Source organism: Pleurodeles waltl, chromosome 1_2, assembly GCF_031143425.1.
Source record: "Pleurodeles waltl isolate 20211129_DDA chromosome 1_2, aPleWal1.hap1.20221129, whole genome shotgun sequence".
In the NCBI taxonomy this organism is placed as follows: Eukaryota; Metazoa; Chordata; class Amphibia; order Caudata; family Salamandridae; genus Pleurodeles; species Pleurodeles waltl.
In genome coordinates, this window is record NC_090437.1 from 1,045,501,478 (window position 1) to 1,045,524,727 (window position 23,250).

Below are 23,250 nucleotides of genomic sequence, written 5' to 3' on the forward strand. Positions count from 1 at the left end.
CTTTTTGTGTTACACCAGTGGCACTGTGCCATTTTGCAATTTTTTAAGGGGACATATAACCACTTTGTTTGTATTAACACCACACTCTACACATGTCTCCCCCCAACACATGATTTCTCTTGCAGAGTGATATCCAATGTGTATTGCTGGTGACTTACCCATGATACACCCATAGCATTTGGTACTGCCTCAGATGTACAATGGAATGTAGACCTGAGGCAAGGCGAAAACTACAAAGTCAACCCAGGGGTGTAGTTTGCATGGCACAATAGTGTAACATACACATATTTAGGCTAGTTTGTCTAAATGTTTGTGTGCTGCATTTTGCCAACTGCATAGTATGAGCAAGGGTCTTTTACTGTTTTCATATGTGCAGGGAGGGGCACTTCCTGTTAATAGATATCTGATCCCTGCAACACAAACACCCTTAATATATGGAGCAAGTGAGCCTGCATTGGCAGTAGACGGCTGCATATGCACTAGTGTTAGTAAAAAATTATATTTTTGGGCATTATCCTATTGTATACAGTACTTACCGACTTTTATGTTATGTAGCATCTCAGTGCACCTACATTGCTTGCAGCAGCGTGCTGCCTAAATGTTTTTGCTCCCTAGGCCTCTCAATGTATAGTCTTCCCACAATGCATAAAATTCACAAAGTTACTGACTCTGAAACATATTCAAGAAATTTGATATTTTGAGTGAATTTATTAGAATTATAAATGATAGAGATTGTACAGTACAGTACATAGGAAACTAACCTCATTAGAGATCCCAAATCATCGGAAGTCCAGACAGACTCCAAGGGAAGGGGAACATGTCATGAGACATGTGTAGGAGAGGAGTGCATCGGTATGGAGGTGGCCACAACGCCAATAATTAGGAATTGGCCAGTATGTGATTCACATGTGTGGTAGGTCAACAGTGAGAAAGTGCAGAGGGGACTTCCATAGATGTTGTTACACTGGCATGATCATCAGCATAGAGCAAAAGAGAAACTGTCCATGTGTCACAGACTATAGCTACCGGGTGGTTTTTCAGGAGAATGATATTGTTTACACATCGTCATTCTCTGATGTGTGCGTTGCCTCCTGTGCCATAGGTGCTGCTGCTGCTGTTGAAGTTGAGGGAGGCACACACACATCAGGGACAAGAGATGTGGGATCAAAGCTCCCAGTAGCTTTCATCTGTGGAAAGATGAAAGGCATTGCTGCAGCAAGGAGGGGCTGCTGGTTTTCCAACACAGCAACTATAGCTTAGTGGTAAGCAGCCAGGTTGTCACTAAGGGAGACCAGCACCCGCTGCATTGACTCTAGTATAGTTTGAATAGCCCCAGCCTATTGTCAATCATTCTGGTGTCACTTTGAGACAGTAATTGTTTGAGTCTCATCCTCAGGACATCAACTGTGTCAGCTAGGGACTGCTGGAGTCCATATAACGGAAAGTCGGTGCCTCAAAGAACAGCTGAGTTATTCGGACTGAGGCTCCTCTGGACTCCAGCTATGCTGCCCGCCATGGTCTCCATCCCCACCCGAACATGCTGTGACAGCTCCTTCTGGACTCCTACTGCTGTATTTTGAAAGATGATGTCTGGATCTTGGGAGTCCAGGCGTGAGGTGGCAGGTGGTGTTGTTGAGTGTTGGGCGTTCATTTGGAGACCCTGCAACGCTTGGTGTCCTCCTAGCAACCGGAGATGGTGTGCGGATAGCACCCAGGTTCTGCTGGAGAGTGTCAGAATTGATGCTTTGCAGCATGTCATCGCCATCATCAGACAAGTCCAGGAAAGGCAGCTGGCCATGAGGTAAGGCTTCTTCCTCTGCAAAGAGATGTAGATATATCAATGTTTATCAGTGTTAATGGTTCACATGAGTCAATAGGTTGGTAAACATGGTGCTTCACTGACACGGGGCAGAGCCACATAACAGATTCCCTCATTTAAGTGCACCCTGTGGCACAAAATTACATCAAGGTGTTATTTTTCTTTTAAACAGACTATTGTCACAATATGTCAGGCAGCATATCCTAGTCCTGTCTAAGACATGTTGTGTAATTATTTTTAGCACAACTGCATGTAGACCCCTTTCATGCATTACACTATGTGGCATTTGTGTGGCATGGGTGTTGCTTTGTTTGTTCTCGTGCAGCACTGATAAAAACTTACAGGTACAGTTGCTATACCAGACCAGTCACTTTTAGTGTGTGATACTATCTTCAGCCAACCCATGGGTTTTGTAACAGTGATGTAAGGGGGGACAACTGTCCACATGCATTCTCATTGTCACCTCATGTGTGCTGTATCCTAAACCACCCATAGTAAGATGCAAACACCTCTCATATATGGGATTGTACAGGAAGGATGCCTTTTTCTGCATGCCAACCCTTGTCCCTACAACACACCAACATTTGCACCCATGCTACAAGAAGGCCTGTGTTGCAGGGATGAGTGTTGTCATGCAGGAAGAGGCATCCTTCCTGTACAATGCCATACATGAGAGGTGGGTGCATCTTACTATGGGTGGTTGAGGATACAACACACATGATAAGCGGTAACAGTTGTCCCCCCTTACATCACTGTTACAATACCCATGAGTTGCCTCGATGAGCTGAAACATTGCCATACATGTCAACGTGTGAATGCATCAGGTTGCATTGCTGCCTCAGGAGTGCCTTGTAGTGGTGCTGCTTATGACTGACATTGTTGTGGGCCATTCTATTCCATCTTTCACATGTGTGTTGCAATTAGTGACAAGCATTGGAAGTGTCATACACTATTCCTGATTGTTGATGTAGCAGGATGTGTCCATTCATGCACCTGTGCCATCACACCATGCAACACAGGCACCACAACACCCTGCTGAATATGTGCCGGTGTTGGTGTTAGGCAGCAGTAAGTGCCCTATGACCTAGGTTAATAAAGGGATGTATTGCATTGCATTTTAGTGACAACTAACATTCCATTATATTCATGATGCAGCACGGCACATCGGAGTGGTCTGCTGCTCCTCACTGCATTATTTCATCACATGTGGGTGACAATGGGCCACATTTTCCAGACACTGACTGCATACTGCTTTACCTGAACATCTTTTCAATGTTACACTCCAGTGGGCAGAGTGCCAGTCCATATTTTCTAGGTCACCTTGTGTGGATTTTTATGGCCTGGTATTATATGGGCCTTTTATGCCTCACACTGCATGTAGGTGTTATTCCATGTGTGTTGCTGGGGTTGTTCCCACAAAATGCACATGTAACTCACCCAACTTCTGTAGCCTTCCCAGATATTCACATCTGGGAATGCTGCACTTTCATTCACTTCCTCAAAGTTTGCGTAGTAATGACATGGGGATAAATGTAATCATTGTGTGTCCAAGTTAAGTAATGTTACTCTATTTGCTGCATTGTGCATCACACATTGGGGCATATTGACAAGCCCCTAGCGGCATACTGCGATACCAAAACATCATTTTTCTTCATGCTCTGGTGGCGCAGTATACCATTCCATATTTGCAAAGCCATCTTGCATGGCTTTTTATGGCCTTATAAATATGGGGCCTTTCACACATATAACTGCATGAAAAGGGCCTTCCATGGATGTCGCTGTGGGTGTTCCCACAGAAACACCCTTGGACAGCTAAGGAATCTGACGTATTCCCAGATTTGAAACTCTGGGAATGTGTCAGATTCCTATGCCACCTCGGAGGTGGCATTGAGGCAACACAATGGGGTTTAATATCTTTATGTCTCAACAATTTTCCTCTTTCTATGTGTGCTGCATTATGCTGGGTCTCTGATGACCACCTCCTCCAGAATGACCACTGCCACCATCCTTCCAGCTCATCCAGCTCCTCCTAGGGTGCTGGAATTTCCCCTCAATTCTGCAGCATTGCTTTTCAGTTGCTGGCCAGTTTCTCTTTTGTTCTGAACTTACAATCGTGCTAGCTCTTCATACAATTGGTGACAGTCCTCTTCACCTCCGCCACACTGTTGACTTTATTCGCTATGAACTGCCACATGGATTTTTTCCTACTTATTGGTACTTTAGATGTGACGAAGAGCAGGTGTTAATGCTTTGTCACCTCTCTGACCAAGATGTTATTCTTCTCCTGACTGAAACAACACTTCCTTTTCCCCTTCTCCTGTGAGTCTGTATGACCATCCTGGCTGATTAGAGTCTCTCTGTGGTCTCTCCTGTCCTGATTGCTCCATTTTTCTACCTTGAGGCTTCTGTTTGGCATTTTTGTTTTTTTTTTTATGATACTTATAAAAGTGATGCTAGCAAGATTAAGTTAAAAAAATATATGCCGCATATCATGCTAGGTCCACTTTTCCGGCAGTAACGCCATTCTTTTGGTGACATGGCACAAGGGTTAGCGTCATTTTTCTTACACTAACCATTTCTTACCACCATGTTGCGCCATTTTTTAAATATGGTGCAAGCATGGCAGTAAGAAATGATGCTCGCCAGTGTTAAAATGTTTGACACACAACTGCGCTAGGGCAGGTGTGCATAATTTCTTGTAAATCTGGGCCTTAGTGTGGTTGAGGAGGTTCTGAAAGCTGACCATGAATTGCACTACTAATATTAACATTGCCATCTGCCTCTGGCTTTGATAAGGGTGCATAATTTGGTTTTGGACAATGACCCTTTTACTGCTGTATAGTTATACAGAATAGAATTTGCTATAAGACCAGTGCATTACGACAGTACTTTACCATACCCGTGGATGGGTATATTGTAGACCATAATAAACATAGACAACCGTGATTCAGATTCTTACATACAAAGATACGTCACACACAGTTACACTGGTACCTCTTAGTTCTTGAGGTGTATCAACCACTTGCTGCATGGTTATGATTAGGCTTATTGAGAAAGGTAGTGTATTGGACTTGCAAGTGTTGTGCATTAGTCACCAAACTAAATGGTGTTAAACACGAATAGTGTATAATGTTGTCATATTGTTTCTATGGCCATATACAAGTACAATGCCGATTGTGAATTTTGGCAGACTTAGATCCAATATTTGACTATTACTTTGCTTGTGGTATGTGCACCATTGTAATAATAATGAGACAATGTATTAAACCATTCACAAGGTTTGTTAGGTACAGAGTTTTGCTCACTACAAGATGCAGCAGATTTAGTAAGCTGGTAATCCTAGTTCTATGTTGCCAATGGTTGGGTTACAATGACATCTTGAGAGACAATGCGTCTTGTACCCTTTAAGATGGCGGCAGTGTTCAAAGCTAGCCATCTGGACACAGACGCCAGGCACCAATGGGAGTACTCTCCCAGGTAAGCATGACTCATGGGCTGCTTTCCACCCCTTAGAAACAATCTAATGGGTTAGCAGTATGATTGATGGTTTGATAAGGTTTGCAGATTACCTATCTTTTAGTGCTCAGGGAATACAATTTGGGTCGTGTAGGAAATACCATCTTGCCTGGCATGTTACCCCCATTTTTACATGTATGTCAGTTTTTTTTTGCCTGTCTCACTGGGATCCTGCTAGCCAGTACCCCAGTGCTTAGAGTTTGTGGCCTGAATGTCTGTCCCTGTGTGGTGACTAACTGTGTCACTGAGGCTCTGCTAATCAGAACCTCAGTGCTTATGCTCTCTCTGCCTTTAAAATTGTCACTGTAGGCTAGTGACCATTTTCACCAATTCTAATTGGCACATTGGAACACCCTTATAATTCCCTAGTATATGGTACCTAGGTACCCAGGGTATTGGGTTCCAGGAGATCCCTATGGGCTGAAGCATTTCTTTTGCCACCCATAGGGCGCTCAGACAAATCTTACACAGGACTGCCACTGCAGCCTGAGTGAAATTACGTCCACGTTATTTCACAGCCATTTTACACAGCACTTAAGTAACTTATAAGTCACCTATATGTCTAACCCTCACTTGTTAAAGGTTAGGTGCAAAGTTACTAAGTGTGCCCCTACATAGTTCAGGGCAATTTCCTCGGACTTTGTGAGTGCGGGGACACCATTACACGCGTGCACTACATATAGGTCAATACCAATATGTAGCTTCACAATAGTAACTCCGAATATGGCCATGTAACATGTCTAAGATTGTGGAATTGTTCCCCCATGCCAAATCTGGTATTGGGGTGTCAATCCCATGCATCCTCGGGGCTCCACCATGGACCCCGGGTACTGCCAAACCAGCTCTCTGGGGTTTTCTCTGCAGCTACCGCTGCTGTCAACCCTCAGACAGGGTTCTGCCCTCCTGGGGTCTGGGCAGCCCAGTCCCAGGAAGGCAGAACAAAGGATTTCCTTTGAGAGAGGGTGTTACACCCTCTCCCTTTGGAAATAGGTGTTAAGGGCTGTGGAGGAGTAGCCTCTCACAGACTCTGGAAATGCTTTGAAGGGCACAGATGGTGCCCTCCTTGCATAAACCAGTCTACACTGGTTCAGGGAACCCCCAGTCCCTGCTCTGGCATGAAACTGGACAAAGGAAAGTGGAGTGACCACTCCCCTGTCCATCACCACCCCAGGGGTGGTGCCCAGAGCTCCTCCAGTGTGTCCCAGACCTCTGCCATCCATGGTGTGAGGGCACAATGGAGGCCTCTGAGTGGCCAGTGCCAGCAGGTGACGTCAGAGACCCCTCCTGATAGGTGCTTACCTCACTAGGTGGCCAATTCTCCTCTGAGGGCTATTTAGGGTCTCTCCTGTGGGCTTTTCCTCAGATAACGATTTGCCGGAATTCACTAAAGTTACTCTGCATCCCCCTCTTCGACTTCTGCCAAGGATCGACCGCTTACTGCTCCAGGACGCCTGCAAAACTGCAACAAAGTAGCAAGAAGACTATCCGTGACATTGTAGCGCCTACTCCTGCCGGCTTTCTCAACTGTTTCTTGGTGGTGCATGCTCTGGGGGCTGTCTGCCTTCACCCTGCACTGGAAGCCACAAAGAAATCTCCTGTAGGTCGACGGAATCTTCCCACTGCTCCAGCAGGCACCAAACTTCAGCGTCACCGGTACTCCGGGACCCCTCTCATCCTGATGAGTGTGGCCCCTGGAGCACAGGTGGTGGACCCAAGTGATCCAGACTGTCCACTGGTCCAACTGTCCAAATTTGGAGGATATAAGTCCTTGTCTTCTCTCTCCAAACAGTAATCCTGTGTACTGCGTGAACTGCAGCTGCTAGGGATTCTGTGCACTTTTGCAAGGAATTCTTCATGCACATCCTAGTCCAGGACCCCAGCACTCAGTCCTGCATTGCTCAACTCACTGAGTTGACCACCGGCTTTGTGAGACCCTCTTTTGTAGTGTTGAGATGACTGCCGTGCTCAGTTTTCTTGAACCCATGTTTAAGTACTTCTACGGGTGCTGCCTTCTTGAACATGGGCTCTCTGTGTTGCTGAGGGCACCCTCTGTAACCTTTTCCAAGTGGCGACCTCCTGGTTCTTCCTGGGCCCAGACAGCTCCCATTCTCTTCAACCACAACCTTTGCAAGGCTTGTTTGCAGTCTTTCTCCAAAGAAACAGCTCTGCATCCTCCAGCACTCCGTGGGACATCTTCTGTGCAAAAGATAAGTTCCTGGCACCTTTTGTTGTTGCAGTATATTCAGCTTCTTCCATCCAGAGGCAGCCATTTTGCACCTTCATCTGGGGTTTAGTGGGTTCCTGCCGCCCCGGATACTTTTGTGACCCTTGGACTTGGTCCCCTTCCTTTACAGGTCCTCAGGTCCAGGAATCCTTCTTCAGTGCTTTGCAGTCTGTTGTGGGCTTTGCAGAATCTCCTATCACGACTTTAGTGTGTTTCTGGGGAAGTAGGGTCACTTTACTCTTACTTTTCAGGATCTTGGGGTGGGGTATCTTGGACACCCTTAGTGTTTTCTTATACTCCCAGCCACCCTCTACGCACTACACTAAGCCAGGTGTCCCTGAGTGGTTCGCATTCCTCTTTCTTAGTATATGGTTTGTGTTGCCCCTAGGCCTATTGCATGCTATTGTATTTTGCAGTGTTTGCACTACTTTTCTAACTGTTTACTTACCTGATTTTGGTTTGTGTGTATATTTTGTGTATTTTACTTACCTCCTAAGGGAGTATATCCTCTGAGATGTTCTTGGCACATTGTCACTAAAATAAAGTACCTTTATTTTTAGTAACTTTGAGTATTGTGATTCCTATGATATAGTGCTATATGATATAAGTGGTATAGTAGGAGCTTTGCATGTCTCCTAGTTCAGCCTAAGCTGCTCTGCTATAGCTACCTCTATCAGCCTAAGCTGCTAGAACACTACTAATCTACTAATAAGGGATAACTTGACCTGGCACAAGATGTAAGTACCATCAGGTACCCATTATAAGCCAGGCCAGGCTCCCTCATGTCGGACGGACAATTATCTTTCCTAGGCTTTGTTTAACTTGACGTGCAAGCGCGACCTGTACTGATGCAGTTGGGGCACGTGTATATAGCATTAATAATGTGAAATATACAATCTTGGGCTCAGTTGAAACCATGTTTGCTGAGCTAGCATGCTACCTATAAGAGAGTCTGTGAGCAGAACATACACAGATTGGTTACTATGGGGACAGTAGATGCACTATTTTGTATTGAATGGGTAATATAAGTGAGTAGTAGCAGGAGTATCTTATATATATCTTGTTGGCATGAAGTGGCCTGAGATACATTATGGGGATTGTGAAACTTGTGATAGGATTTTCGATTAATATTGCAGTTGACTAGGATAAATTGTTGTTGACATCCTTACCATGTGGCTTTTATTTGGATTACAGTAAGAAGGTATTTCTCATTTTTATCAAGGCACTTATGGTGTCATTTTATAGATTGACTTGTACAGGAGCCACTATTACTTGACTGACTTCAAACTTCTACTTTATCAATAATCTTACAATATGAGGTAAGACATGAGCATGGCTTCTTTGCATTTTAGGAGAGATTAACACTGGTGTTTGCTTAATAGGCTAATATAAGGTAACTGGTTAATATTAGGTATTTGTGTTTCCAGAATGTAGGAGATAATTGTTATGACATACGAACACGTGGGAATTTATATGATAGGAGGAGATTCGGTACACTCAGAGCCTTTATGAGCTATGCTTTGTATCACTATTGGTGTTGAAGCATGACCTGTTTTTTTGGGACTGAGGTTCGGTCCTGACATGTAATTAAGAATGAACAATTACATTTCCTTTCTTTTCTAACATTCGCTACTCACATCCTCACTGCTTTAATGCACGTTTGGCTTGATTACATCCTCCACCAACTAATGTATGATTTTGAATTTGTTATGGCCCTGAAGAAGTCAGCTACCACTCATGTAGCACTGATGAAACACGTGTTGCATTGTACGGGCATGGATGATTTATTGATGAAGAAAATAAAGTTATGGTTGCTTACTGGTGAACTTAACGTGGAGTTATTCCAGTGTTCTTGGAGTTGATGATTAATGAAATGTACTTTCCAATTAAGGAAGTAAAGGTGGTCTTTCCTTTCCCCTTGAGCACCTGACACTTGGGATGCTGTTCACTTTATGTGGCATGCAACATCTCAAAATACATGTGGTCATGGCGGCACTGATAGCTGTGTGATTTATGGAGACATTTGAGTCCTTTTTTTTACTTAGGAGTACAATCAAATAACAATGAAGGAAAACTATTTAAAGCAACTATTTAAAGCATTTGAGAAAGACAATCTGCTGAAACGCGTCATGCTGGGTGTAATGAATGTGGCTGAGAATCCGCAGAGTGCTCCTTATATATATATGAATATGAATATTCACACACAAAAAAAACAAAGGATAGGAAATACCATGCAAAAAAATCGAAATTCACTAAAAAATCATTAAAATCTTACAAAAAAATAAAGGTGACATGGACGTTATAGTTAGGAAATAACATTAAAACCTTGAAAATTCACCAAAGAAACAATGTTTACAGGGTTGGTATAGTTAGAAAATAGAATTTATAAGACCTTAGACATTCACTGAAAAAAACAAAGGTTACAGGGATGTTATAGCATGAAAATTCAGCACTTATAGTTACCTGAGCTAGCTACAATGTGCAGCTCCACATGCCATTTTTCATTTCATTTCATCAGTGATGTCAGCAGTGATCACACTGACCATGTTATGAGTTATATAATATGTGAGATCATAAGCAGTGCATTGCAGTGACATATGTCATAGTTAACTCAGGTAACTTAAATTGCTCAATTTCTATGGTTTTGCATGTGTAAAATCTAAGGGCCCAATTATGAGTGTGGTGGTCCGTGGACCACCACACTCGCATTGATGGTCAGACCGCTGCACTATGGGCAGTGCAACCACCCAATTACAACCCTAGTGGATGGACCCACCAGCGGATGGCCGCCTCTGACGAGAACATGGTTCTCTATGGTATGACAGTGGTCTGAATTGTAACCAGCCAGGGTGCATTCCGAGAGTGCTGGTCAGCCCCCACTGTGATACTGGATAGCACTCAACTCCTTTAATGGAGCTGAGTGCTATCCTATAGCACTGTTCCTCCTGTTCTGACTGACAGTAATGCTCTATTACAATGTTACCACTGGTCAGACTGCCACCATGGCATTGGTGTCCTCCTCGCCAGTTTGGCGGTCCCACGTTGGGACCGTCAAACTTGTAATCAGCCCCATGTCTAATATAACATCCCTGTAACCTTCAGTGAATTTCTAAGGTTTTTCAATTCTTTTTCCTATTTCCTTATTTAAACTGTTGGACCTGGCCCTTTCTACCTGGTCCCCACCGGACTTTTGCCTTTTCGCTCCTTGTATTGCTTAATTTGTTTTTGTTGGTTTTAGGTCTCTTGGCACTTTACCTCTGCTGACCAGTGCTAAAGTGCAGGTGCTTTGTACTCTAAAACATGGTAACATTGTCCTATCCACAACTGGCATATTTAATTTGCTTATAAGTCCCCAGTAAAGTGCACCACATGTGCCCAGGGCCTATAAATTACATGTCACGCGCGCGCCTGCAGCACTGATTGTGCCATCCACTTATATAGCCCTTAAAACATGTTTCATGGCTGCTACTTCAGGGCCTGTATGTACAGTTTCACTGCCATGTTGACTTGGCATTTAAAACCTCTTGCTGAGTCTTAAACACCCCCTTTTATTACACATAGGTCATCACTAAGGTAGGCCCTAGGAAACCCATTGGGCATAGTGCTGTGTAAGTAAAAGGCAGGACACATACATTGTAGTTTTGCATTTCCTGGTAGTGAACAACTCCCAAATTCATTTTTCATGACTGTAATGCTTACCCCTTTCATAGGATAGGGCAGGGGATTCCTTACTACATTTAATAAGTGTAATCCCCCCTGATTGGAAGAAGGTAGAACTGTAATGTTCAGTACAAATGTAATTGTAATGATAAATCCTCTTCAATGGTAAAGTCAAATTTATCATTACAATTAAAAAAAGAAAGTTGGCATTTTTCTGCCCTTATCCTTGTGTGCCTGCTGCCTGTCTCCAATTCATGTCTTGGGTAGGTGACAGCTGGGGCTTGTGCATCTCCTCTAGACAGGCGTACACAATGGAAGATTAAGTGTGACTTCATGAGCCTTAATGGGCCATTAACTAGCTTGATGGGGGACAGATGTTAGCACTGCCACACACCTGAGTGGGCTTTTCCTGTTCACCCACAAGAGTGTGTAAGACCCTGCATTGTCACCCCAGACAGCTTGGAGCCAGGACAGGGGAGGCAGGGCATCTGTGCACTTCAAAGCCATGCCTCTAGAAGCTTCTCCACCTTCCAGACCCAGTGCGCCAAAGTATAAATACTGGACCTCAGACTCTACCAGTGCAGTCCACCCCTGGGCCTGTAAATAGTCTGCCAGGATGAAGGACTGCTTTGCTGCTGAAAGAACTGCCACTCTGCTGGACAGCTACTTTACTGGACTCCTGCTTTGCTGTGCTGACATGTGTCTGTTGCCCTCTTGCCTAGGAGTGAGTAGGACTGGACCTGCATCTCTACAACGCAGAACCCAGATTTCCTCCAGGGGCCAGCTGACTGGCCTCCTGTTTTCTGAAGTCTCAGGGAGACAAGTGACTTCCAACCAACCCGCTCTTGTACGTGGACTCTGCCATCTTTGAGTCTGCCCTGCCAAGTGGTAGCACCCAAGTCCTGTACCCTTGGTAGTGGGCTTAAGGTGCCCCTACCAGAACTGCTACAAAGTCTACAAAGCAACACCACACAGACCGCGCTCCAGGATTTAAGGTACTGTGTTCAGTGGACCTAAATGGGTCTGTGTATCTGGCCCACTCTCTATTGCAGTTGGCGTGAACTCTTGACTTTGTTTTGCTCCAGCATGACCAGATTATCACAGTTGCTGTTTGTGTTTTTAGGTGCTATTTTCACCTAAATCTTTACAATTGCATACCTTAGGGTCTACCCATTGGATTTTTGTCATTTTGTTTACTCAAATAAATGTTATCTATTTGTCTAAACGTTGGTGTTTTTTTCTGAAGAACTTTTGAAAATTACATCAGGAGGAGCAAGACAGTAGGAGGAAGAGATTAAGAGAGAATAAGAAGAAATCCCAAGAAAAAAGGAATCACTAATATGGAGTTTTTTCTCCATTCCTTCTGAAGAAAAAAGTGATGGCAAATGTGGTCAAATACAACCTTTGCAACAAATAACTGTACAGAGGGACAAATATAAAATATTTGCATGAAACCAGCAGCATGTTCAAGCATCTCAGGACCATACATCCCTGTTTTCTGGTGAAGGCAGAAATCCAGAGGGATGCAGTGCAGGCATCCACATCATATCCCTCCAGTTGTCCCACAGATGATAAAGGTTGCATCCGATTGCACAGTGTGCAATAAAATTAATTCAGTTTTGGAACAGTCCATGCCAATATTTGTGCAGGATGTGATAAACCATAAATGCTATTTATTTTTAAGAAGACTTTTTGCACACATTCTGTGCATTTCTCCAGTATATATTTATGGTTTTGCAGGTGTATGAGTTGATGTGTAAATGTGTCTATAAGTATGTGGGTGGGTGTATGTATGAATGGGAGTATTAGTAGGTGTGGCAGTGTGTGAATCGGTGTGTGAGCAGGTGTGTGAGTATGTGAATAGGTTTATTAGACGGTGTGTGAGTGTATGAATGTGTCTGTGAGGCGGTATCTGAGTGGATGTGTGGGTCTCTGAGGAACTACAGTAGTGTCTTTTTGGGTGTGTGATTGGGTGTGTGAGTGCCTGCATGGATCTCTGTGTGGTTGTGAGAGTGGGTTTATGGGTATATAAATGGGTGTCCAAGTGGCTGTGTGGGTGTGTCAGTAGCTGTGTGAGTCACTGTATGGCTGTGTTAGTGGTGATGTAAGTGTCTGTGTGGGTGTGTAAGTGGGTGTGTGAATCAGTGTGTGAATGGCTGTGTAGGTGAGTGGAAGTATGGGTGTGTGAGTGTGTGTTTCTGAGTGACTGTCTGTGTGGCTGTGTAAGTGTTCGAGTTAGTGTAGGAGTGCATATTTGTGTGTGTGAATGGGTGTGTGAACCAGTGTGAAAGTGGCTGTGTGGGTCTGAGCATGGGTATTGTATTGGATTTGTGGGTCAATGAATGGGTGTGTATGTATGTGTGTGAATGGGTGTCTGAGTAGCTGTGTGGGTCTATGAGGAGGTGTGGTGGTGGTTTTGTACATGTGTGAGTGTGTGAACCAGTGTGAGTGGGTGTGTTTGTGAATTGAGTGTGAGTGGTTAGGTGTGTCAATGCGTGAATGAGTGTGTGACTGTCTATGTGAGTGGCTCTGTGGCTCTGTCAGGAGTTTTATAGTGGTTTTGTAGATATGTGACTGAATGTATGCATGAGTGAATGAGTGTGTGACTATGTGTGCACATAGGAGTGTGAGTGTGTGTGTCAGTGTATAAATGGGTGCGTGAGTGGGTGCCTGTGTGGCTATGTTAGGAGTTGCGATAGTAGTTTTGTAGATGTGTGATTGGTGGGGTATGTGAGTTCCTGTGTGGGTCTGTTATATGAGAGCCGCTGTAAGGGTGAGTGTCTGTGTGAGTGAGTGTGTGACTGTATGTGTGTGCTTGTGTGAGAGAATGCGTGTGTAGGTGTATGCATCAGTATCTGCCTGGATGCATGAGTGTGGCCCTGGGTGGGTTAGTGTATGCTTCAGTTTGTCTGGGTATGTCAGAGTATACATCAGTGTCTGCCTGGGTATGTGAGTGTACGCATCAGTGTGTACCTGGGTGTGTTAGTGTATGCACAAGTATGTACCTGCTTGTCTCACTGTTTGCATGAGTCTGTGCCTGGGTATGTCAGTGTATCTGTCAATGTGTGCCTGTATGTGTCAGTGTATTTATGAGTGTGTGCCTGGGACTGTCAGTGTATGCATTAGTGTCTGTTTGAATGTGTCAGTGTATCCATCAGTGTGTGCCTGGGTGTCTCAGTGTATACATGAGTGAGTACCTAGGTGTGTCAGTGTATGCATCAGTGTGTGGGTGTGTCAGGTTATACATGAGTGGTTGTGTGTGTGTCTGTACTAGTGTATGCATTGGTGTGTCTGGATGTGTCAGTGTATGCAACAGTGTCTGCATGGGTTTGTAGGTGTATGTACCAGAGTGTGCCTGGATATTTAGGTGTATGTATCAGTGTGTGTCTGGGTGTGTCAAGTTATACATGCATGTGTGCGTGTATGTGTTTGTGTATGCATCATTGTGTCTGGATGTGTCAGTGTATGCAACAGTGTCTGCCTGGGTGTGTTAGTGTATGCATAACCACAAGTATGTGCCTGGCTGTCTCAGTGTTTGCATGAGTCTGTGTCTAGGAGTGTCAGTGTATGCGTCAATGCGTCCCTGATGGGTCAGTGCATTCCTGAATCTGTGTCTGGGTATAAATATATGCATTAGGGTCTGCTTGGGTGTTTCTATGTATTCATCAGTATGTGCCTGGGAGGGTCGATGTGTGCATAAATGTGTGCCTGGGTGTGTTAGTGTATGCATCATTGTGTTCCTAGGTATATCAGTGTATGCATGAGTGTGTTCCTAGGTGTGTTAGTTTGTACACCAGTGCGTGCCTGGGTGTCTCAGTGTCTGTATGAGTATGTACCTAGGTGTGTTAGTGTATGCATCAGTGTGTGCCTGGGTGTGTCCCTGAATGCATCAATGTATCTGGGTGTGTAGATGTATGCATCAGTGTGTGCCTGGCTGTGCCAGTGTACCTATCAGTGTCTGCCTGCCTGGGTGTGTCAGCAAATTCATCAGTGTGTGCCTGGCTATCTTAGTGTCTGCCTTGGTAAATTAGAATACACATCAGTGTGTGCCTGGGTGCCTCAGTGTATGGATCAGTGTGTCTGGGTTTGTAGGTGAATGTATCTGTGTATGTTTAGGTGTGTAGTTGTATGCATCGGTGTGTGCCTGGGTGTGTCAGTGTATGCATGAGAGGGTATCTGGGTCAGATACTGCATCAATGTTTCCTAGTGTGTTAGTTTACATGTCACTGTGTGTCTGGGTGTGTTACTAGATGTATTACAAATGGTAAAAGAACCAAATAGTAACCTACATTACTCCAATAGATGGTTCTGTTAAATAAATAGCATAAAGATATGTTAATGTTACACAATACCCTTTTAGTTTCTGCAGTGGAAAAGTTCATGTAGTAGGCATTTGTTATGCTGTAATGCAATCTTATACTCACTCTACCATTTTTTTTTTTTTTTATTGTTCTCAGGTCCATACTTGTACACCACAAATGATTTACTGTATAAGAATCTTTATTGAACAGTGGGGAACACAATCATATACATTGTAGAAAAATACATTACTGCACAGTATGTCACCATAAATTAGAGGCACTATTCATTGCAATCACTACAATTAATTATCCTATTCTTTTAGCCATACCTACTGAACTAATATAAAGAAACATATGCTAAAAGTAAATGTTTTTTAGAGTGTTACAATACAATTAATATCTGTAATGGACACTAGCATTTGGAGAGCCTTATAAAGACATCAACCCTGGTAGGCCATATAACATTCTAAAAACTTGTAATACATAAATTACAAATAGAATATTTAATGTTTCCAATGGTAATCCTTATTGTAACTTGGTAGATCATGTTGTAATATCTATTTGATTGTGACTTTCTTCTCATTATATTGTGCCCATCCGGTTTTAGTTTTTAAACACAAAATGTAGTATTCAGAGGTAATAGTAATTGCTTCATAAAAGATAATACACTTAGTGGTATTTCTTTTTCCACAAAACAGTTTTTGCCCTGTTTTTTAGTTTGCAATTGATGTTTCCAATTCACTGGTATCTGATCTGTATTGTTCTACCATTAACTGTATACCACCATTTGGAAACCCTCATACAGACATCACTCCTGGTAGGCTATATGATGTCATAAATAGTTATATTAGAACTGCCACGAGTATATTATTTCACTTTTTCAATTTTAATCCTCCTTGAACCTAGGTCCAAGATGTAAAGATAAGAATTTGGTAGTTTATAAAGCCGTTGTTGTTTGAATGTCAGGTTGCTGTTGTTACATTCTGTCAATCCAGTTGTAGTTTTAAGATGATGCAGGGTCCAGATGTAATACTAACTACATACTAGTCCTAATTTAAAATTTGTAATTTCAGTTTCCAATTTACTTGCATATGCTGTACATCACTGAGGCAGTAGAATTACATTTCCCACTTCTTCGTATATGCAAAGAAGATCTGATTGGCAATTTCTACAAGTACTGTTCTGTGAAGCATCTTTGAGCAACATGTCAAAATTAACAGTTTTGCAATACAGTTGCATTAGGTAAATAAATCACCCTGAACCTATTTCTGTAGTTGATGTCAAGGAGCAATTATCACACTCATGGTGCCATGAGCAATTAAGTACCTAATTTAGATGTTGGCAGATTGGTTACTCTTTGACAAACATGATGGTTTTTCTGCCCTTCATATTAGAGTTTCCATTGATTATAATGGAGTCGTAATACGGCAGATGGGACATCCATCACAATTGTGACAGAGTAACCCCATCTGCCAAAATCCAAATCAGGCCCTAAGTCTAAATAAATTATCAATAGGTACTTTCTCTTCTTCTAAGATATCAACTTTTACCATTAGAAATTCTTGTGCATCTTCTTGAGTGGTTTGGGTAAACTGTACAGATCCAATGCATAGGTCTACAAGGTCTTGAATACTTTTACCACTGCAGACATGTTCTCACAATACAAACAGTGTGGAACACAATCTCCTGTATTTTGTCTGTTCAATTGCATGAACAACATGAGTTCATGTAAACAGGGCATTGAAAACCACATTGGCATAGCAGTTGAAACTAGAAGGATAAGACAACATGTAACCAACAATATCTCCAGCATTATCAGTTTTCTTTTTCTTAAGAAGTTCCATGTTCTTTTTCTTATACTGCTACTCAACAACATTGATATGATGCTTTGAAAGCTTTTGCTTTGGGCAGATGGTAGGTTTTTGATAATCCGGACACTGTCCTAAATGAGAAGCATAAACACTTCTCATTCGGTTGTACTGTTTGACACCACTTGATTCAGCATTTAATTTACCGTCATCAAAGTCAACCAAGATACAAAGCAGAAAATGTTCTTACTCATGACAAGGTTACATATGACATTCCTTCATTAAGCACAGTGGTACCAATATTAATGAATGCTGCATTTACAAATAAACATTGAGATTTATGAATTCTCCCAGCTCATGCTAGAGAAACTGGTAACTGCTTCCTCTGAACATGCAAGTCTTTTACAAGCAAAAAACGTGCAACAGATCTTCCAATCTGTTTTACGCCATTAACCTGAGCAGAGTTTATCACTTAGTATTCAACCTCATTCCAATTAGTAAAGGAAATAAAATAAATTACTTTACTCATAGCATCATTAACTAATCCTTCCTCAACATTACAATTTTACTGCAAAATGACTCAACAGTTTTTGCAAACACATGCACTCTTCTCTAATCCTGCAGTTCTTGAAACACATTTACAATTAAACCTTGAGATTTATGAATAGTCGCAGCTCATGCTAAAGAAACTGGTAACTGTTTCCTCTGAACATGTAAGTCTTTTACAAGCAACAAATGTCCAACAGGTCTTCCAATCTGTTTTACGCCATTAACCTGAGAAATGTTTATCACTAGGTATTCAACCTCATTCCAATTAGTAAAGGGAATAAAATAAATGCCTTTACCAATAGCATCATTAACTAATCCTTCCTCAACATTAAACTTTTACTGCAAAATTACTCAACAGTTTTTGCAAACACGTAAACTCTTCTCTAATCCTGCAGTTCTGGAAACAGATTTCTCCTTTGAATCCAATTTTGCTTGTAGTTTTACACTTAGAGTATTGTCACACCCTGATATTCCATGGTTTCTATTGCTGTAAGTTGCAACCTTTCTCCTTTTTCCAATTTTAGTAATCCTACTGTTGACTGTCGACTTGGTGGTCTTCGTGGGTCAGCCGTTGATGTGACGTGGCAGTGCAACTGCCAATATCTAAATCAGGTCCTACTTTTTCTGTGGCTAATTAAACTTCCTTTTCTGTGTCAAACCAAACAACCATCACAATCAACTACTGCATATTTTTCTTCATCTACTTTTTCTCTTAACATTGTTTCTATATCTGCGGTGTTGAAGTATTTCATTAAGACACATCTTTTTAATATATGGACTCCTTCTTGGATAGTAAGTGTTCAACTTATTTGTTTTCACAGTGTTTGGACTTTCCAGATCAAACTCTGGTAGGTACTGACTTTCCAGGAAAGACTTCAACATTCTATTTTGCGTGCTTCTAAGGCTTAGAATTACCCAAACAATTCTCTTTGACTTTGAGTACAAACTGGCTGAGCTCAACCGATCACAGCATTCAGAGGAACCAATTTCCCTATGAGTAAGCATCTTGATACTGAAGCATTACAATTTCTTGGTTAGAGACTTTTGAGCAGATATCTCCTCCCATATCTCCTTCATCTCCATCTTCTCTGATTTTGTTATATACAAAGTCACATTACGAGCAACAGCGATGGAATTGTTCCACATTTTGAGAATCAGAAGATTATAGTCATTAATAAGAGGCATCTGATTTTTTTTGAGATTGTACATGTTTTTCAGTGGTTTTTAAGTCAGTGCATGTCTCACTGCAGATACAAAAACTGTTCACTATTCCTCTGGAATTTAAAGGTCTTGGAAATTCAAAATTACATTTTCCGTACATTTTTCTTTCGCCCTGTGTTTTGTGACAACAGTACTTGCCACGTCTATGTTTTTATAAGAGAAAAACTTGCTCCTTTAGGCCTTTTTCATCACTGTCTTTTGGGATTGCATGTGACACATACTGTTCCTTGAAAGAGAGTACAGAGTCATCACTGTCTGTTCCAAATGTTGGTACATCCTTTATCCATAACAGCATGTGAATATGAGGAGCACCTCTTGCTTAGTACTATTTATGCCAAAAGAAATCAGTAATTTTGTCAAGAGGAGCATTTGTTTTGTTGTAGATGAAAGATAGCATGGCTTCAAGCCTGTGGTTAAACCATCTGCAAAGATTAGCAGGATCCAAAGAGCAAATTCTCCTGTTCTCTTCAAATTGATGCCCTTAATGTTTGAGTTTACGTTTCTCAAAAACTCAAGTAAATCATCCTACGTGTACTCTGCACAACTGTCACAAACCAAGTAGGCGCACCTAAGTTTTGCAACATACATTTCAGTTCACCATGACTATAATACCAATACTTGTTGGTCCCACATTTACATGCCATCAAATTAATCAAATTGTATTCCAACTTTTCATCCTTATCAGGAAATTGTCGACAAATTATTTTTCAGGGAGGCTTTGTAGGTTACTTCCTGCCTTCAGTATGTGGTTTACAGCATATGATATTCCAGATAAGTTACTCTCAAATAATAGATAAAATATGTATAGAATACATTGGCAAAATCTAGGTCCTCTCAATATTATCTGGTTAACCTTTACTCAGCTGCTAGTATTTTTATGGGGCAGTCATCATATTGGTCCCCTACTCCAGGTGGAAATAGTTGTGGAAAACCGCCGGCCTCTAAACGTTTCTCCCACACACTCATTGGAGATCCTTTTTCTTGTTTTATTTGATAGCGATAAATAGCATCACCAACAACGTCTTTGGAATGGAGTGGATATATGCTATAGTGTTCATATATTTCTTCTTATTTGGGCCTATCCATTTTTTCAAAACCGTAGTGTTCATATATTTCTTTTGATTTGGTGCTATCCAGTTTTCCAATCTGTCAATTTGATGATAACATTTCATCCTCAAAACAACTTCCATCCCTAAAAAGATCAACACTTTTGTAATAGATGTTATTTTATTTCAGGCATTATATAGCTCTTTTAACTTTATTAACATCCACTAACTCTTGCAAGATCTTTTGTTTTTGGGAGACACAACATTACTAGAATGATAAGTGGTTCATTAGTATCTCTCTCTACACCCACAGTGTTAATATTTTGTGTAAATTTGTAAGGTAAGTAGGCAACTCTTCCTTTAAGGCCTTTTTGTAGCTGTGTTGCGGTTGCTTGAAAAGGGTGTATGGATTGTATAAGAATTGATTCATAAATATTTTAGTCTCACAGTTCTTCTTTAATTGATAGCAATTCTAACTTATGTATTGCTCTGGCTGGCATTTTGCTATCCTCTAACTTATCATAGCAGTGCTTTCATATAATTTGTTATGTTGACAAATTAAAGTGTTGCCTCACAAATAAACATACAGAAAATTCTTGCCACGTATCTCTGTTCTCTTGTTCAGTTTTTGAGAACAAAGCAACATTACGAGTTTGGCTTTTGTAGTGAGTGCATCCACAACAAATACAAACACTATTTGGTTTCTCTGAAGAAACTGTGTTAAACTTGGTAATTTCTTGTATAAAGTACTAATACTTGAGTCCTGTTTTTCTACTCCTGATTGTGCAAACACCTCATCTCCCCTACACTTATGTTCCAGACCAAAGAAAACAAACTAAATATCTTCACACACTTTTTCTAATTCTGCTACTGTACTATGCAATAGAGTTCTCCTCATTTCTCCTAAACATAAGGTAGGAGTTTTTACAAAGTAAAGTCTCCTAACTAAATTTTGCAATTTAGAGCGGTGAGCAGCTAACATGTAAATTAGTGTAATTCTTCACTTTGCATACATTTAATCCTTGAAAAATTACAATTTTCTGCTTCACACTTCTATCTGGAAATTGACTATGAAAATGTCTTTAAATATCAATTGATTACTGCCGAACACTACAAATACTGCTACAATTTCATTTATATACATGAGCATGTCTACACCTACCTTGTATCTCTTCAGCTGCATCTTGTTCTACATTGGAATACTATCTTTCACCTCATGGCATAAACCAGTTTTGTTTCAACTGCATGCACTAATGTGTTCTCTTGGAAGTAGCTTTCAGCATGGAAGAAAGACTCAGTGCTCGTTGTATGCTTCCAAACTCCTCTGACAGTTTTACAAAAATTATTTCTATTTACAAGTCTTTTTTGGCTTCTTCTCCTTATAGACAACATTGTTCTATCACTGTTTTACTCATTGTTCTCATTCTGTTCAGTATCAAAGTAAATAGTTTACATTTTAAGTCAAATGCTTCATCAACTACATACTCAATATCATTTTTTTAACTGTTTCTCTTCTACTTTTATATTGCCTCATAGTTTGCCTGTGTGTCCTTAAATTGTTCCTTTCTTTTTTTTTAAAGATGTATTAGTTTAAATCATGAATGTCAGTTCACAAAAATGCCAGGGGTAGCAGAAGTGACACCACACACTCATTTTGACCTTCATTTCCACTCACACAAACATACTCACTCATATACACATTTACACTTACACACACTCTTGCTCATTTTAACACACTAACCCTCAAGCATGTACACAACATACATTCATACACATTTTTTTGGCTTATCTCATCTGCGAGGGAGGGTCTAATCCAGCTAATTGTACTCCATTTTGTATGACACTACTATTAAATAATTAAGCAATATTCTCTATCAGTGTAATAAAAATAGACAAAACAAAAACAAAGTAGCACCAATCAACATCCATAACAACATGCTGCCACTGTGTTTTTGGCATTGCTTTTGCCACCTCTGAAGCCATGAGTCACAAATACAGTGCTAGTCACAGCTGTGACCCCTGGTTGCCCCTAAATGATGTCTGTGGTTTTAATGTCACTTACTGCTTCTCCTTTCTTAGTTGATTGAAAACTTTGCTTTTTATTTCCATTTTGCGCACACTTTGCAGTTTTTTGCATACCATTTTAATATACTTCATATTTTGTCTTACCAGCAGTTCTTTTCTCTTTAAGCACATTCTCTTCATTATGTCATTCTTCACTCTGGCGTGCAAAGAGTATTCTTTCATCTGTTTCTTTCTTCCTTCTGTCTTTTTTAGCATTCTTACTCTTTATTTGTAAAAGCAGGTAGAGCCATGAAAAGCAAAAAAAAAAAAAAAAAAATGAAAAATTAGGTTTACATTACAAAGTATTAAATCATATAGTTTAATCAATTGATTAGCAACATAAAAAGTTATATAGCCATGGAACAGACACACTTAGTGTGTTAGTTTGCATGTGTAAATGAGTGTCAGTGTCTCCATCAGTGTTTGGCTGGGTGTGTCACTCTATGTATAAGTGTGTCTGTGGCTTCATTAGTGTTTCGCTAGGTATCTCAGTGTTTGTATCAGTGTGTTTCTGGGTGTGTATCTAGCTGTATTAGTTTTTGCCTGAGTGTGTTAATGGTTGTATTAGTGTGCGCCTGGGTTTATCAGTGCGTGCATCAGAGTACGCCTGTATTACGATTGTGCCTGTATTACGATTGTGACTGTATTACTGTTTGGCTGAATGTGTCAATGTCTGTATCAGTATGTGCATGTGGTTATTAGTGGCTGTACTAGTGTTTGCTTGGATGTGTCAGTGTCTGCATCATTGTGTGGCTAACAGTGTCAGTAGCCAAATTACTGTTTAGCTGGCTGTGTCAGTGTCTGCATGGGTGTGTGCATGTGTGTGTCAAAGACTGCATTACTGTTTGGCTGGTTGTGTAACTGTGTGTGTCTCAGTGTGTGATTAGGTGTGTCTGTATTAGTGTTTAGCTGGTTGTGTCAGTAGCTGTACCAGTATGTGCCTGGGTGTGTCAATACCTACATCAGTCTTTGCCTGGCTGTCTCATCAGCTGCATTACTATTTGGGTGGGTGTGTCAGTGGCTGCATCAGTCTGTGCCTGGG